Here is a 15111-nt window from a genome sequence, read left to right as displayed (position 1 = left end):
TTGGCTGTGGATCTTACGTCAGGAGGTGTATCAGGTACTTGTCGAGGGGCTGTGATTTCCTACAGACTGTTTAGTTCTAGCAATGTATATGACAGCCTTCGTAGTAGTAAAACGTTTTTGCTTAGACGTCACCATTGAAACTTATCAAATCAAAAGAAAAAATGAATAAATAAGTATCACATTTTTGGTTTCAATATCACTTTAGATATATTCTATATTTCTTTACAACTGGAATTATATTTCAATTTTCTTAAAAAAAAACAAGCGTTGTGTAAAAAGTAGATGTTCATTCCGTCCTTCTCCATGTTGGCAATTTTCTATTTGTGTAATGTGTGCTACATATCATTAAAAATATGTATAAATTCTATTTTTGTATTTATATATATATATATATATAAAGGTAGGCGTATCTGTATAAATCAGTTTTGTACTCTACGAAGTTATTTTTGGCATATATATGACTGTTTACGTGAAAGGAGATACATTGATTCAAACTGTTAATTCTTCACTCATTTGTTTATTATTTTCAAATATCTGCGGACGGTTGCGGATTTCCCCCGAGCTCTGGGGTTTTCCTCCCACCATAATGCTGGCCGTGTCGTATAAAAGAAATATTCTCGAGTATGGTGTAAAACACCAATCAAAAAAATAAGTAAAATGTTATTTTCGAGGTATTGTTTTACCAAGTGACATAAGAAAGGCTCGTTGTGACTAATCTGACTGTAACTGATACCGTTTAAGTTGCTATGATAATCCTATAAGCTTAATCTATTTATGCCTTATCATAATCATGAAATAAACTTGTCTTAGATTTTATTTTGTTTTGTTACATTCTTTGCGAGTTAACAAGGCATAAAATATAATCTCTATCCAAACGATAATGTAATATTACCAATTCTTTCGAAGCTACCTTCATTCTGAGAAGAATGGGTTGTAGCTTTTATTCCCAGCAAGCATGGCAACAATTTTTATTCCTCATTGCAATACTTTATATACTATGCTACTCATAAACAACAGGTGTTTTTTTATTTTATATAATTAATAAATAATTTATATTTTACATTCATTTATTTGTTTACTTGATTGGTGTTTTAACGCAGGGTGTAAATATTTCTACGGTGTAGATTTTATTTTCGAAGAAAGTATAAAACTGAAGAGAGTCACCGCACAAGTTAAGAAACCAGGCTCCTCACATTCCCATGACTCAGTCGAAGCAGAGAACTAGAAATTGGGTGACACTATCCAATCTCAGTGGTAAGGCTACTTGTTAGCTATGGAGGGCCCTCTCAAACCACTACACCAGGGAGGGTCATTTGAAAGAGGATGATTTTTTTTGATTCACTTATAATACCTCTCAGGGCCCAGTTTCACAAAGCGGCATAGGACATTTGTATATCGTACATTTGTCGTACGATATTTTTTACATCACTTTTAGCGCACCATTATCCTATATGTGCGATTATCGGTCCTATGTAGACATGACTGTGGGATTAAAGCAAATGTGGCTGCACTCAGCTTTAACTGAGGAAATTGCATGACTCGAACGAGGCACCTGAACTTCATAGTGCCAAATTCAGAAACCAATTTTGACTTCCATCAAAATGTAAAATTTAACCTAAACTATATATTATATCTGGATCCGGGAAACCAAATGCTATAATGAGATACCTAATTCACAATTTGAATTCCTTAGGTCATAAACTATACAACGTTATGAACTTTTACATTTTGATTTAAGTAACATATCGCGTGTGGATTTGGCCCCTGCACACCTATTCTACCTGAGCATCTAAAATTGTCAGACGTAAAACCATTCACGTGCAGTCTCTGTCTTTCTTCGCTACACGTGACTAAGCTCTTTTCCACTTGATATAGACGTCTGAGGGAATCTAACCGGGATATGTCTAACAGGGATAGATCAATGATTTACTTTCGTACTATAGATCGGGTTTCCAATCACTGACCATGGCTGACAGACTTAGCAATAATTCACGCTTTGTTCTCGCCGATTTTCTACCGGACCCATTTAACTGAAACCAAGCACGCAAAGGTTCGTTTCATACGATCAAATGTGTTGAGCAAAAGTCTCGGCTAGAAAATTAGAACAGGAAGGTTTGTGAATAATTGAGAAGGTTGGAGTTGGTTAACGCCTAGGGTTTGTTAAGCTGAAGCCTTCCCACATTCAGGACTAACAAACCATCAGGGCGCTGCGCTTTGGCTTTGTTATCCGCCATCTGTTCATTTCACGCTGTTACTGTAATGTTTCCTGCCGTTTGTGCAAGCCTAGTTTTAAGACCAAAAATTACCTCTCTTGCCAAAACTGTGATAAACATTTGAAGAAAAGTGTAGTGGATTACGGGTGGCTAGACATTACCAATGTTGTCTTCGATTTGTATTGTGTGTAAACCGCAAGCGTCACGAATAATTGTTCTTAAAGTAACGTCGTTTTAGACTTATAGTGGAAATAAGCCTGCCATATGTGTGTGTGTCCAGTTCATCAGCATGACGATGTAACACAAACCCCTATAGGCTCTCAGTCTCGACTGTAAGAGAGTTGGATCAAGAAGATTTGTGGCGGTACAATGGTTGTATATTAGTCTAGGGCGGGGATCACATGTGAATCTATGTTCCACTGCATTTTGATGACTGTGACATGAATACATATTAAAGTGGATGACGAAGAGGACGGAAATCTGCTGGAAAATGAGGACCCTTTAAAGCTGATAAAAAAGGTAGGGAAAGCAAAGGTCAACAACGGCCATTAAGATCATGGTAGAAATGTTTAGTTTAGAATACAAGCTCCGATTCCACAAATTAAGTTATCTTTGATTTAAGTCAAAATTTAAAACGTCGTCACAATGCTCAGTTTTGGTAAGGAAAGTTCAGAGTAACTTAACACTGATGAGGCTGAAAAATATGCAAATCCTGACTGTGTTTGTCGTATAAAGAAGCCTTTCCCTACCTTCCCTCAAGTTTTTTTATGTAAAGGTTTTATGTTTTATTCTGTGTTCTGTGGGAAGATACACTAGATTTTCAATGATATTTTTAACTGAAATTTAAAAATGGACTTCAAAAGTTTTCATTGGCCAGAAATCTCTCTCAGGTTTATTCTGTTCCCTGCAGGCTAACGCCGCAAGTACGTCAGCCATGATGTCTGTTGAGCCGACCTCGGTGGTGGATCCCTCTGACGAGGTGCGACCATCACCTAATCAACTGCAGATTTCCCTGCCTCCAGAACAAGATGATGATGAATTTTACTCGGACGAGTTTGACACGGATCTCGAAGATACAGGTAGGGTCGGTTCACAAGGCACGAAATCTTAGTGAAAATCTTTTGAGGTTTACTATTGTCTACTATAAGTGAAAGCGCAGTTTTATTGCTTTACATGGGCTGTAGATGTAATCGTCGTCAGATATTTGTATACCACTCGTAGGCCGTGAATGAGAATTCCAAGTCCTTAATCGCACAGGACTAATTTCGGAAACAGCCTAACACTAATTCCCACGGGAATATTTGTAAGAAATAATCTATAAATAGTAAATAAAGCTGGTAAGAGGGATATCAGGTCTCAATAAAGCAGGAAAGAGTATCGATACTCCAGGTATGACATCCAAATTCAAAATCGAACACAGATATACAGGTATCCCAATCCCAACTGCAAATGTTCATCAAAACATCATGTTGGTGTAATGAACATATCTGCTGATGAAGACCCTAGGCAGGGTCAGGCAGAATTGCCATGATTCCGGTACCTAAATATGAAACTGATCACTTGAACCCTGGCATCACGAAGCTATCTTAGACTTAAATCAAAATTTCAATCAAATGGAATAAATTTAGTGTATTCCTTTTCATTATTTTAGCTGAAACTTGTTGTACAATTAGTTACCCAGAATTTAAGTTAAGAAACATTATTTTGAACTTGTAAGAAGTAAGAAATAACCATTTTAAAATGATTTGAAATTTTGACTTATGTCTAAGATCGCTTCATGATCTTGGGGCCAGAGGTCAGGAACACTCCGTCTCTATTTGTCAACCAGAGTATTATACTTATTACAGAACTGAAGAAACTTAGTGTGAAGGGGATGGATGGAATACATCTGACATCATACTAGTTTCAAACTTGTAATCCTTGTATATAATTTCCAGGTCGAATACAAATATAGGTATCTCGTTGTACCTGTTCATATAAGGATGTGTTGGTATAATATACGTCCTTCAGGTAGTGCAAGTATGCAGATTTAGTTTCAACTGAAGGAAGACATAAAGAAGCCTATTACATTGCAGCCTTCGGTAAACTATAATATATTTTGCTATACAAATATATATCTGTTACAAATTTTTTTTTTTGTATAATGCTATATCAAACTGTACCAGGGCAGCCCACTGTATTTTCTACGTTTTTATGATGATTTATTTAATTCTAATTCAATAAATAAAGCAAAACAAAACAAAAAAGCTTGAAAAGCTTGATTTTGAATATTCCCGGGTTTGAAAAATATCATAGGGTATACTCCGTATGGTTCGTTTCAAGCAGACGTGACTGACAGACGTGGCCTTGGGGTCAAGCGGTCACGTGACACGGACATCGGCACGGATTCATACCGCCAGGCCTGTCACCACCTCAAAATCCCTCCCGTCAAGATCGCACAGGATCAGCTCTGGTGTAAACACGTCACACTCCGCCATGTTGGTCTGGGACCTGCGGATACTAAGGCTTTGGCTTATGCTTTGTCGGTAAGAAGGTGACATTTTATAAGTATGACAATGTTTTTATGACATTTTTATATGCTATGACAAAGCAATATTTTGTAACCCACGACCAATGACATTGAACTCATTTCTATTAACATCCGTGATGATTAATCCATGGAGCTAGGAATGGTATAAGCTGCGGCTGTATCAGCATTTACACGAACAGTTAACAGAATATTAATCTATGAGGTTAACTTATAAAAGGTCTTATTTCACCGCTTACGTTTGACCATTTGTCAGTTATCACACTGTTGTTGCTGCTCTAGTTTTACTGTCCATGCTGTAGCGTTTTGTATTATGGCACTTCTAAGCGGCTTTGATGCCAAATCAAAACTGATCTATCGTTACCCGGAACTGCAAAACTTTTTTTCCAGGTACACTTCAGTATACACAATAGTATACTGAATGAACAACCAACCATTTTAAGATTATTCTTTTCGAATGCCCAAAGAAACCTGGGACTTGTTTTGAAGTGGCATAGTGACAAACTTTGATCGTTGTATGTTTGTGCCTAGAAAAACTGTCAAGTTGAGCGTCTGGATCTATCGGAGAACTCCATCGGCCATGGAGTGGGTTACCTGATCAACATGTTGGCAGACAATCCAAACATTAAGGAAGTGGTAAGCTCATATAATGCTCTACTTACTACATCCAGATTCAAGTTTCGTGCATTGTTGAAATAAAATGTTCACTTTTGAAAGCCCGATGAATGGAGAGGCACACATCTCTGATGAATAGTTTGGGATATCTTCGACGTCCATGGGTTTACGAATTCAAAATAAGGCCGACATTTGAAAACTATGGTCACATTGACCTTCTAGGTGAAACATGTACCGTAGTTGATACAATTATTAGATCCAGACATTTTCCTATATTAAGCTGGTGTAGAGGTGATTTTCGCTAAAAAGTTAGGCAATGAAATTGAAATTGATGTAATTTATAGAAATGATGTTGTAAATTATTTATAGAACAGCCATGAGTTTTAGCTGGTACTTGTTTCTCATTAATTGTTGGCTATGTATACTTGAACATGCACAGCATAGGCATACAAATTCGTTAATTTTTAAAATTTTGCAGAATTTATCATCTTGAATGTCAGACAACTGTATTATGAATAATAAACATCATGTTTTTCTGGTTTAAATCCTGAATTCTGCAAATCACATTTATTCTGGAAGACGTTCATTAAATTGCCTGTTGTTTAAATTTCTCCTCAAGTATTGGGGTGTAACATTACAAGTTTAAGATCGATGAGACAGTTTTGTGGAGTTGTGCAGGATTTCACAATTACCTCTTGTCTCATTTCAGAATCTTTCCGGAAATAACCTGACCAGCGCGAATTCCTCACCCCTCGGGGATTTACTAATGGCCGATCTCGGGGTCACCGACCTTAACTTAGCCAGTAAGTTGCCAAAATTCATCGTATTGATTTCGACGTATGTGCTTTCTTTTCATAACTAGTCTTCCCCAATTGCAATGTTGCTTTTCATTTGCAAGTAGTTGCAAAGATGTGGCTCGGTAGCCGAAACCTCTAAGGTCAGAAAACCAAGGTCATGGACTTGAGTAATTTGTAAACCATTTTTCATATATTTTAAATAAAAGTTGCTCTATAACAGAATAAAAGGATATTATGACGCCTTTAACGCGTTATGTTTCTGAAAGAAACAAAAAAAAACCTCTGACATCCCAAGCAGATTAAATCCTTTTGTTCCTCAGATAATCTTTTGCGAGATGTGGGATGCCAATGTGTAGCTTATGGATTACAGGTATGTTGTGATTCACTGTTTTCATTCATGACGCAATGGGGTACCGGTCTTCATTGACATTTCGGAAAGGTTCAGTAATAAAGCATGGAGCTCTTCATTCCTGTAGTTTTGTTATTTGTTGAAACAACAGGCCACAATCCACGATTAATTTTCCACTTACATACACGTTAATGTTTGGCCTCACAGCACTAACTCTAAATCTCTGAGCCCCAAGACCTCCGGACCTGATAATCCTCCTCCCCGAAACAACTCCAGTAATATTCCTCATAGGGGTTGACCGATGAAATCTTTCACAAAACTGACGAACAGTGTGATAGGTTTCAACCCCACCCAATCAGAGGCGGTGAAACAGGACTTTTAGTTAATTTTGCCTGGTGTGCATGCTCCCCAATGCTCCTGGAAAACACATTCATACCTAGAATAAAACTATGAAGACTCTACTACAAAATGATACCACTAAACATGCGAGAAAAAAAAAAGAAACAAATTTTATTCCGGAAGCGTTAACCGTGAACAGTAGCCATAAGCATTTCCTTTGACATAAAATATGCAAAAGTTGAAACTACAATCCTCGCAGTGGAGTGTGGCTAAAAGGGTTAAATCAGCGAAATGTTTGACTGGTCTGGGGAAAATAATATCAACTTAATTTTAATTGGACGTTAGAGTTTGGTTTTGAAATTGCAAATGATGACCAGTGATTTGAAATTTATAACAATTCAACATTATTTTTGTTTACAAAAATTGGACTCTCGTCACCTTCTTGCCATTGTTGGTTTCAGTCAAACCGGACATTGAAACGTTTGAACCTTAGCGGAAACGAGATATCTGTGGGTGGAGTGCAATCACTGGCTAAGGCGCTCAGTAAGCTAAACAGTTTTATACCAATACTTTCTGTGATGTCTCAAAAAGCCTTTTCGTCACGGGACATTACTCATATTTACCTAAGGCCTTGGCAAACATCTGGCAAACTTATATGTGCTGTATAAACCTCAGTTAAGTCAATTCGTCAACTCCTTCATGCATTCTATAGATGTTTCAAATGAACTACCTAATGAGAAACTAAGGACCTAAATATATATTTGGTTTAACAGTCTACTAAATTGTTACAATGGTAAACTGAAAGACATGTTTATTACTGGTCTGTATGTCGAATCGAAATGAATAATTAACAAATCACTCATTTGTTCAGTCATTGTGAGAGTTCCGTGTTTGTATTGTGTACTACCTGACAGGTGAGAACGTGACCTTGACGTCGCTTGATCTCAGTTGGAATCACATCCGGCAGAGAGCCGCCGTGTTTTTATGTCGAGGGTTACAGGTGAGTTAGATCTCACTTCTGATTCGTTCATCCCAGTTTATCGATCAGAAATGCAGTGTGATAGCATAGCTGGAAATATGACTATCCGATCTCAGAGCTACAGGTGAATGTGATCCTCACTGACGTAATTTACGAAGCATTGCAATGATAGCCACCTTCATACCTCATACAAACTATACTCGTGAATAAAACAACTTAGATAGTCTCGTTCACTGATCAGGTCGTGCGATTGAATCCAGCTTTAATTTATCTCCAATTTATCTGACGATTAAATGAATATTTATTTATTTGATTATTTGATTGGTGTTTACGCCGAACTCAGGAATATTTCGCTTATACAACGGCGACCAGCATTACAGTGAGAGGAAACCATCTGGAAGACCTTCCAAAGCACGTTAAATGTATACTTCAGTTGAATGTTGCTATTAGAGCAATTATACGTTAATTTATAAATATCACTTTATTGCGATTTGCTCTATATTTTAGTGCTACTTGACATGGTTGAAATTTGTACGTCCTTTTAGTAGGTGACAGATAGGCATTTCTTCTCGATAAACACAGCAATGTTTCTTCTCAGCATTTACATGAGTGGCCAAAGCCTGGCGTTCTTCAAGATGCAGACTATAAACAGAAATAGAAGACAATAAAGCGAAGTAAACTTATTTGTAGCTACAGTTATTCTCTTCCTTTTTTGCAGGCTAACGACGGCATAAAATCTTTAAATGTGTCGTGGAACGGTTTTGGGTTTGAAGGTAGCCTCGCTTTAAAGGAGTTGTTTATTCACAACAAACGAATCCGGAAGTTAAATTTGATCAACAATCGTATCAACTGGGAGGGAACTTCATTTCTGGCTTTAGGGTTAACGGAAAATACTACATTGGAAGTACTGCAGGTAAATGTACTATCGCAACCGTGCAATAATCGTACAGTGACTGATATTACGAAGAAAATTGAGTCTTATGATATGTTTTACAGACAGCTCTGCGAGTTTAAATCTCCGCTTTATGGATGTGAAATTTTATCATCATATGGACAGCCTCGTGAGTTTTAGTCTTCCCATTGCTGTTTTTGCTTTGTAAATTGTGTGTAAGTTTTGTGAAGTTAATTCTGGTTCAAATGTTCTCATTCTGGATTTTCCTAATAGTATATATAATTTTTAATGAGACCGGAAGCGTGGAGTAATCTTTGCCAGTAAATCTTGACTGTATAACACAGTATTACCATGCGCTGGGTAATGTTTGCTAAATTTCCATATATTATTGCTGTTGGCAGTTAGGACAAAATCCGCTGACCATGGACGGCTGCTACAAGTTGTTGTCTGCAATCTCAAAGAACAAAGCATCTAACCTCCGGTTTATCGGCTTCCAGGTAAACTTCTCGCTGTTTAACTTCAGGGACCTAACCAATTTGCGTCATGAACATAAAGCCTCAACATCATAACAGAATTATGTATAGACGGAAAAGCCATGAATTGTTTGCGTGTTTTCGCTGATGGGTTGGTTGAAAATTAACTATCCTATTTTGAACTGAAGCAGCTTTACCATCTGATAGTTCACATATGGGTTTCTTTTTCGAAAACTTGTGTTTATGTCGCAAATGACCGCAAGCTTGTTTGAGAAACTTTGGGGCACAGACAATGCCTGGTCAGTCCCTGTGTTAGTAAACACTGTAAATTGACAAACCTTTACACCAGGTCTCTGATGTATATAGGTGACATGCAGGCCTACAAGTAATCACATTTCAGCAATAGGACGTTAAGCCCTAATGATTCCTTCATCATACTTCAATGAGACAATACACTTCCTCCAGTATTGGGTACATACCTGTTCGTTACATTTGGGAAAGTTCCCCAGTAACTTGTCAAAGATCGCTGGTTTTCTCCAGGTATTCCGGTGTTCTCCATAAAAATTCTCCACTACTGCTACAGCCTGTTGTATGTTATAGGAAATTCCAATAGACAGCCGAGTTGCTTTCAAAGCGGAGAGCATTGCCAGAAGCCGGGATTTCACTATGTCTCATGGAGGAATTGTCTTCACCAGAGACGTCTTCGGGACGCCCATGAAGAAAGGTATGACTTTAAGGAAGGCTATTTTGTTAGGCTGCGAATATTGCCTTAATATGTAGAGTAAATAAACAAAATATATGTAGAGTTAATGGCCTTTGATATTGCCGCTATGCCACAGGTTGGGATTTAAGAAGCAAATTTTACGCAAACGTTATATGGTAGCTGGGGCTGGCAAATAAACATTGTCTAATACTAAAATCTATTGAAATGGTAGCAGATATGGGTTGTACGCGGATAACTAACTCCAGACATGTTCTGTACTGTTTGTGGCAGATTCTGTCCCGCAAGACCCTGTCTCTGTGCTAAGGAGGTATTTATCTCAGCGTGGAATACGCGTCATAGATTTGTTCAGAATGTTAGATACGAGAGATCGACAAATGGTGTCAAAAGACAACTTTATCCGAGGACTAAAGGTAATTCATTATCAATTTATGAGCTTTGATTGCTATTACCGAATTTCGTTACGTAGAGCCTTTTATGTAAAATTGTTTCTTGTAGAATTTCGGTACATCTTCGAGAATAACAGCTTATGTCCAATTTGCTTTGACAATAGCAAGGGAATCATTATTTATTCAGTTACATACGAAAAAAAAATGCAGACATTCTATTTGATTGCTGGAATCAAAATATTTTTGCTTGAAAGTCATCAGTCATGGGCGGAGTATCCTAGAGTCCGTATATACCATCTATTTTAATACCAAGGCCAGTTGTACCTGACTGAGTCAATTCATTGGGTGCCACTTGCGAATAAAGGAAGTTTACGATATGCTGTTTTGATGTCTGTCGGTTTTTTGAGAAATTTTAGGGTTACACATAATGGTTCTACCTGTTGCTTGGCTCTGACTATTTCTGATATTTCTCTATTTAGAGAATACACGCACCCCTAGACGAAGAGGAAATGGAGGAGGTCTCGTGTCATTTTATGAAGACGGACACCTTCATTACCTTCAGGTAACCGGATCCATATAATTCTTTCTGCATCCTCAATTATAATAGGTTCGTCCTGCCTGCAGAACCTTTGAATTTGAATTATCAAGTCTTTAAAGGATTATCTAGTATACCATTTGCTTAAGCTTCTGTTCAATAAAACTGGCTGAAGCAGATGTTGAAAGTCATAGAATTGTCAAATTATCGGTAGCTGATAATTCCGTAACTCTCCGAAGGAATCTGGCCACTAGGGTTTGAAAACACCTCTACAATAAATTGCTCGTCAGGTTTTGTGCCGGAAATCTGGCCGCTGGGGTTTGAAAATACCTCGACAATAAATTGCTTATCCGGTTGTGTGCCGGAAATCTGGCCGCTGGGGTAAGGAAATACATTCTATAATATATTGCTTGCTTGACTTTGTGTAGAAGTCAGACCACTAGGGTAAAAAAAAAAGCTCCTGAACAAATTGCTTGTTTGGTTTTGTGAAAAATCTGGCCGGTGGGTAAAGAAAAACCTTGAGATTAAATTGCTTGTTTGGGTTTGTGTAGAAATCTGGCAGATGGGGTAAAGAAAAACCTACAGAAGCAACAGCGACATGACTGGAGAGAGGTGTTTCTCCAAAAGAAGCGTCAAGAGGAACACCGCCGAATTCTGGCCACGAATTTTGCGCACGTAGTGTTTCCCGCCATTGAATATTTCACGAAGCCCACATATTGCGCATTCTCCACCCCTGTGACAGGCGGACCAAGCACAAGGGCTTCTACTTCTGTGCCCGAAAGGAAGAACAGATCCTCGGCATCCTTTGGAGATTCTCGGAAAACACCGAGGGCGCAGGTGGAGGCACTTCCGCCTCTGGCGAAAACGACGCCTTCTGAATCTGAACTGAACAGAGGAGACACAAAGGCAAGCTTACTGGATTATTAGCGCAAGGAAGTATCCATCCATGCTGATTATTTGTACAACGCTAATACATCGATCCAGTTGTTTTGGAAGAGGGAAGGAAACAGATCTAAACGTGCTCAGCCAGTCTGTTCTGACGTGCTTAGGAACTCTTTGATTCAGCTTTTAATCTGCAACTCTTTCGCGGCCATGGGATACGCCATGTTAGAGAAATTGGAAACACGATGTCACAACACTCGTATCCCAAGCTCATATGCTTAGAGGGCATAGTTCGGGTGACATCATGGAAAACAGCTCCGCTCACGGGTGGTTTTCCACAATTTGTGCATTGACATGAACAGTTAGAATAAAACCCAAACTAAGGTAAATTGCCAAGAGGCCGTATTTCACCTAATTACGTATGACCATTTGCCAGTTATCACACTGTCGTCTATGCCGTCTCTATGCTGTATGTCTTTATGTTGTGTTCTTTCATAAACCGGAATTGTGCTGGTGGACTAAGCATCCCCGAGGCCTTGTCCGTGCTGGTAGACTAAGCATCCCCGAGGCAAGGTTTCTTTGCATTATTTTAATGTTATTGTATGTATTAAATGTGATGACAATATAGTATTTCGAGTAAGTCTAGACCAGTGACGCCTAATAAATTGCAATTAACATTAGTGCTTTTTTTTGCCCAATTCAGCTTAAGTCATTGTGCTAGGGGGGGGGGGGGGGCGAGTAATTTGTTACTGTTTATGCATTGACATGAACAGTTAGAATAAATCCCTGACTGAGATAAATTGACGAGAGGCCATACTTCACCAGTTACGTGTGACCATTTGCCAGCTATCACACTGTCGTCTCTGCTGTGACTTTACTCTCCATGCTGTCGGTCTTTGATTATGTCATGCTCTCCAAACATCGGATCAAGTGTGACACACCGAACTTTTTATTTATAGTTTCAGAGAGTCTCACCCAATTGTGTTACGACGTGAAACTTTGGGATAAGTAAGTTACGTGGGTTTAAGAAAATAAGTAGATTTGGAGTCAAAGTTTGACACTCATGGTCAACCTTGACGAAGCTTGACCTGTGTTATCTACAGATTACAAATCTAAGTATATAAAGCTAGTCTGTGATGTACATTATTCCTTTCTATCGAACACCGATATGTATTCTGTAATCGCCTGTATTCTTTCAGCTGGTACAGTCATCTCTTTGGCTAAAAACGGTAACACATCATAACTTTCCAGCCATTACCAGTTTACTCCATGGATCAGTTGACAGCGTCATGACCCAGGAGCCTCTCACCAATGCGGTCGCTGTGAGTTCGTCTAGCTCATGCTGGCTTCCTCTCCGGCTGTGCGTAGGAAGGTTTGCCAGCAATTGTGGGAGGGTTTCCTCCCACCGTAATGCTGGCAGCCGTTGGCGGAAAAAAGTAGAAAAAAAACAACTGGTCCACTAATAACGAACGACTCCAAGCTCAGTGCAAAGGGACTGATTCCACAGAGCCATTTCTGACTTTGAGATAGTTTTGACAGCTTATTTTTGGGCCAGGGAAATTAAAACTTTGACACCTCATACAAAAGCAAATGCTGACCAATCCGTGGCTCTGAACAGAGTGGTACTGCCAGGAAGGGACCCGGTACAGAAACAATCAGTTACTCAGGCTATGACACACTGGTAACTTGATGGTTATGTTTTGCTTTATTAAACTTGTTTGAATGAAATGTGTAACAAAGCTGGTACCAATAAGCAATAAATCAGTTAATACGGGAAACAGGTTGGTACCGTCCTTAATGTAACTGTTCACTTGGTACATGGCAGTTTATTACCCCAACCTGTACCAAGCTATTAGCCCAGGGTTGGTACCAGACTGTGAAAGCTTGCTCGTGTATATTTTAGGACAAATATGTTATAAATTTTGACTGAAATCTGAAAAGTACGGTGGCTAATTAGTGCCATGAAATTTCATTTGAATTTTTTTCGTAGATTTCTATGTATACATGTATTTGCTGGCCATGCGGCTTTACTACATGTAGTAAAGTAAGTTGATCGGTTTACACAGATAATTACTCTTTAGCGAAGAAAATTCTTTTACTCACTAGCAGTCATTTTTTTCATACAGGAATTCATTTTTTCGAGAAAATTATATTTTTCACAAAGGAAATTCTTATTTCACATAAAAAATATTTGCACCCCGGTGAAAATGAGGTGGAAATATTTAAACCGCTGTGGTAGGAAGGCTGTGCGGAATAAGCCACGGAGAGCCAAAATGAAAGGTTCCCGAAACCACGAATGTTCTGGAAGTCAAGTATAGTTGCACGGTTCATACAAACGTGTCTCACTTCACATAAGGCACAAAATAGTGAGACACACCAAATCAGTATATCAGTGACCTCTACACAACCTAGATATCCTTATGTCGTAAAATGGGTGATAATCTCCTTTTGCTGCATGTCAAATGGAAATGTAGAGTACTTGTACCAATTCGGTCCTGTGCTTTGGCCAAGTATAACACAAAAATGTAAAGCATAGAGAGCAAAACGAGATGAGTGACAGCGTGATAGTTGGCAAATAGTCATACATAACCGGTGAAAGCTGGTTTCCGGAGTTACGGTTTTATTCTAACTGTCCAATGTATATGTTTTAGTAGTAGTAACTTATACTCACACGCTCACTAGTACCATGGCTAACTAACATACGGTGATTTAAAACGCACACAAGCCATCAACGACGGAACACCCACCGCCTGCATGTTACTGTGCTTTACATGCACAGCATAAGCTCAGTACATGCAATACCACACCTGGCATTTACCTGAACATTGGTTTAGCTGCACCGACGCTGAAGGTGTGACAACAGCTACGTTGGCGAACCAAAAATTGTTGAGTATGATGTTGAACAACAACTCCTCTTGAAAACACCTGACTGCTAAAACGGTTCTTTTGTTCAGGCTTTCATAAAGAAGTACGAGAATTAAAATGCTTGTATAAACGCAGTGCATGAACACAACGTATCTCAAATGTTGATTGCGTGGGACAGAAGGTGTAGAGCTACCATGAAAAGGCTACCATGTTCACCGACTTGCAGGGTAAATGCAGAGATTTTGGACTGAACCCTGTTATCAGCGGATTTGATAGGGTGGAGGTGCTGGGAATTTAAGTTTTAATATTCTACTTAATTTCAGCAGGTGAACAAATTGTATAAATATATACGAAATATATCAAAGTTATTAAGTACCTAGGTGGTAATAAGTTATACCAGCGTGTTGTTGGGTATACGACCTGATATTTCGTCGAGATGAAGGGGGAGTGGAAATATTAATCTTCAAAACGAAATATAAGAGCCGTATACCTACCCAAGACGCTGGAATGTGTCAGGTGTCAACAAATTTATCAC

Source organism: Liolophura sinensis, chromosome 6 (assembly GCF_032854445.1).
Source record: "Liolophura sinensis isolate JHLJ2023 chromosome 6, CUHK_Ljap_v2, whole genome shotgun sequence".
Taxonomy (NCBI): Eukaryota; Metazoa; Mollusca; class Polyplacophora; order Chitonida; family Chitonidae; genus Liolophura; species Liolophura sinensis.
This window is presented reverse-complemented; position numbering follows the sequence as displayed.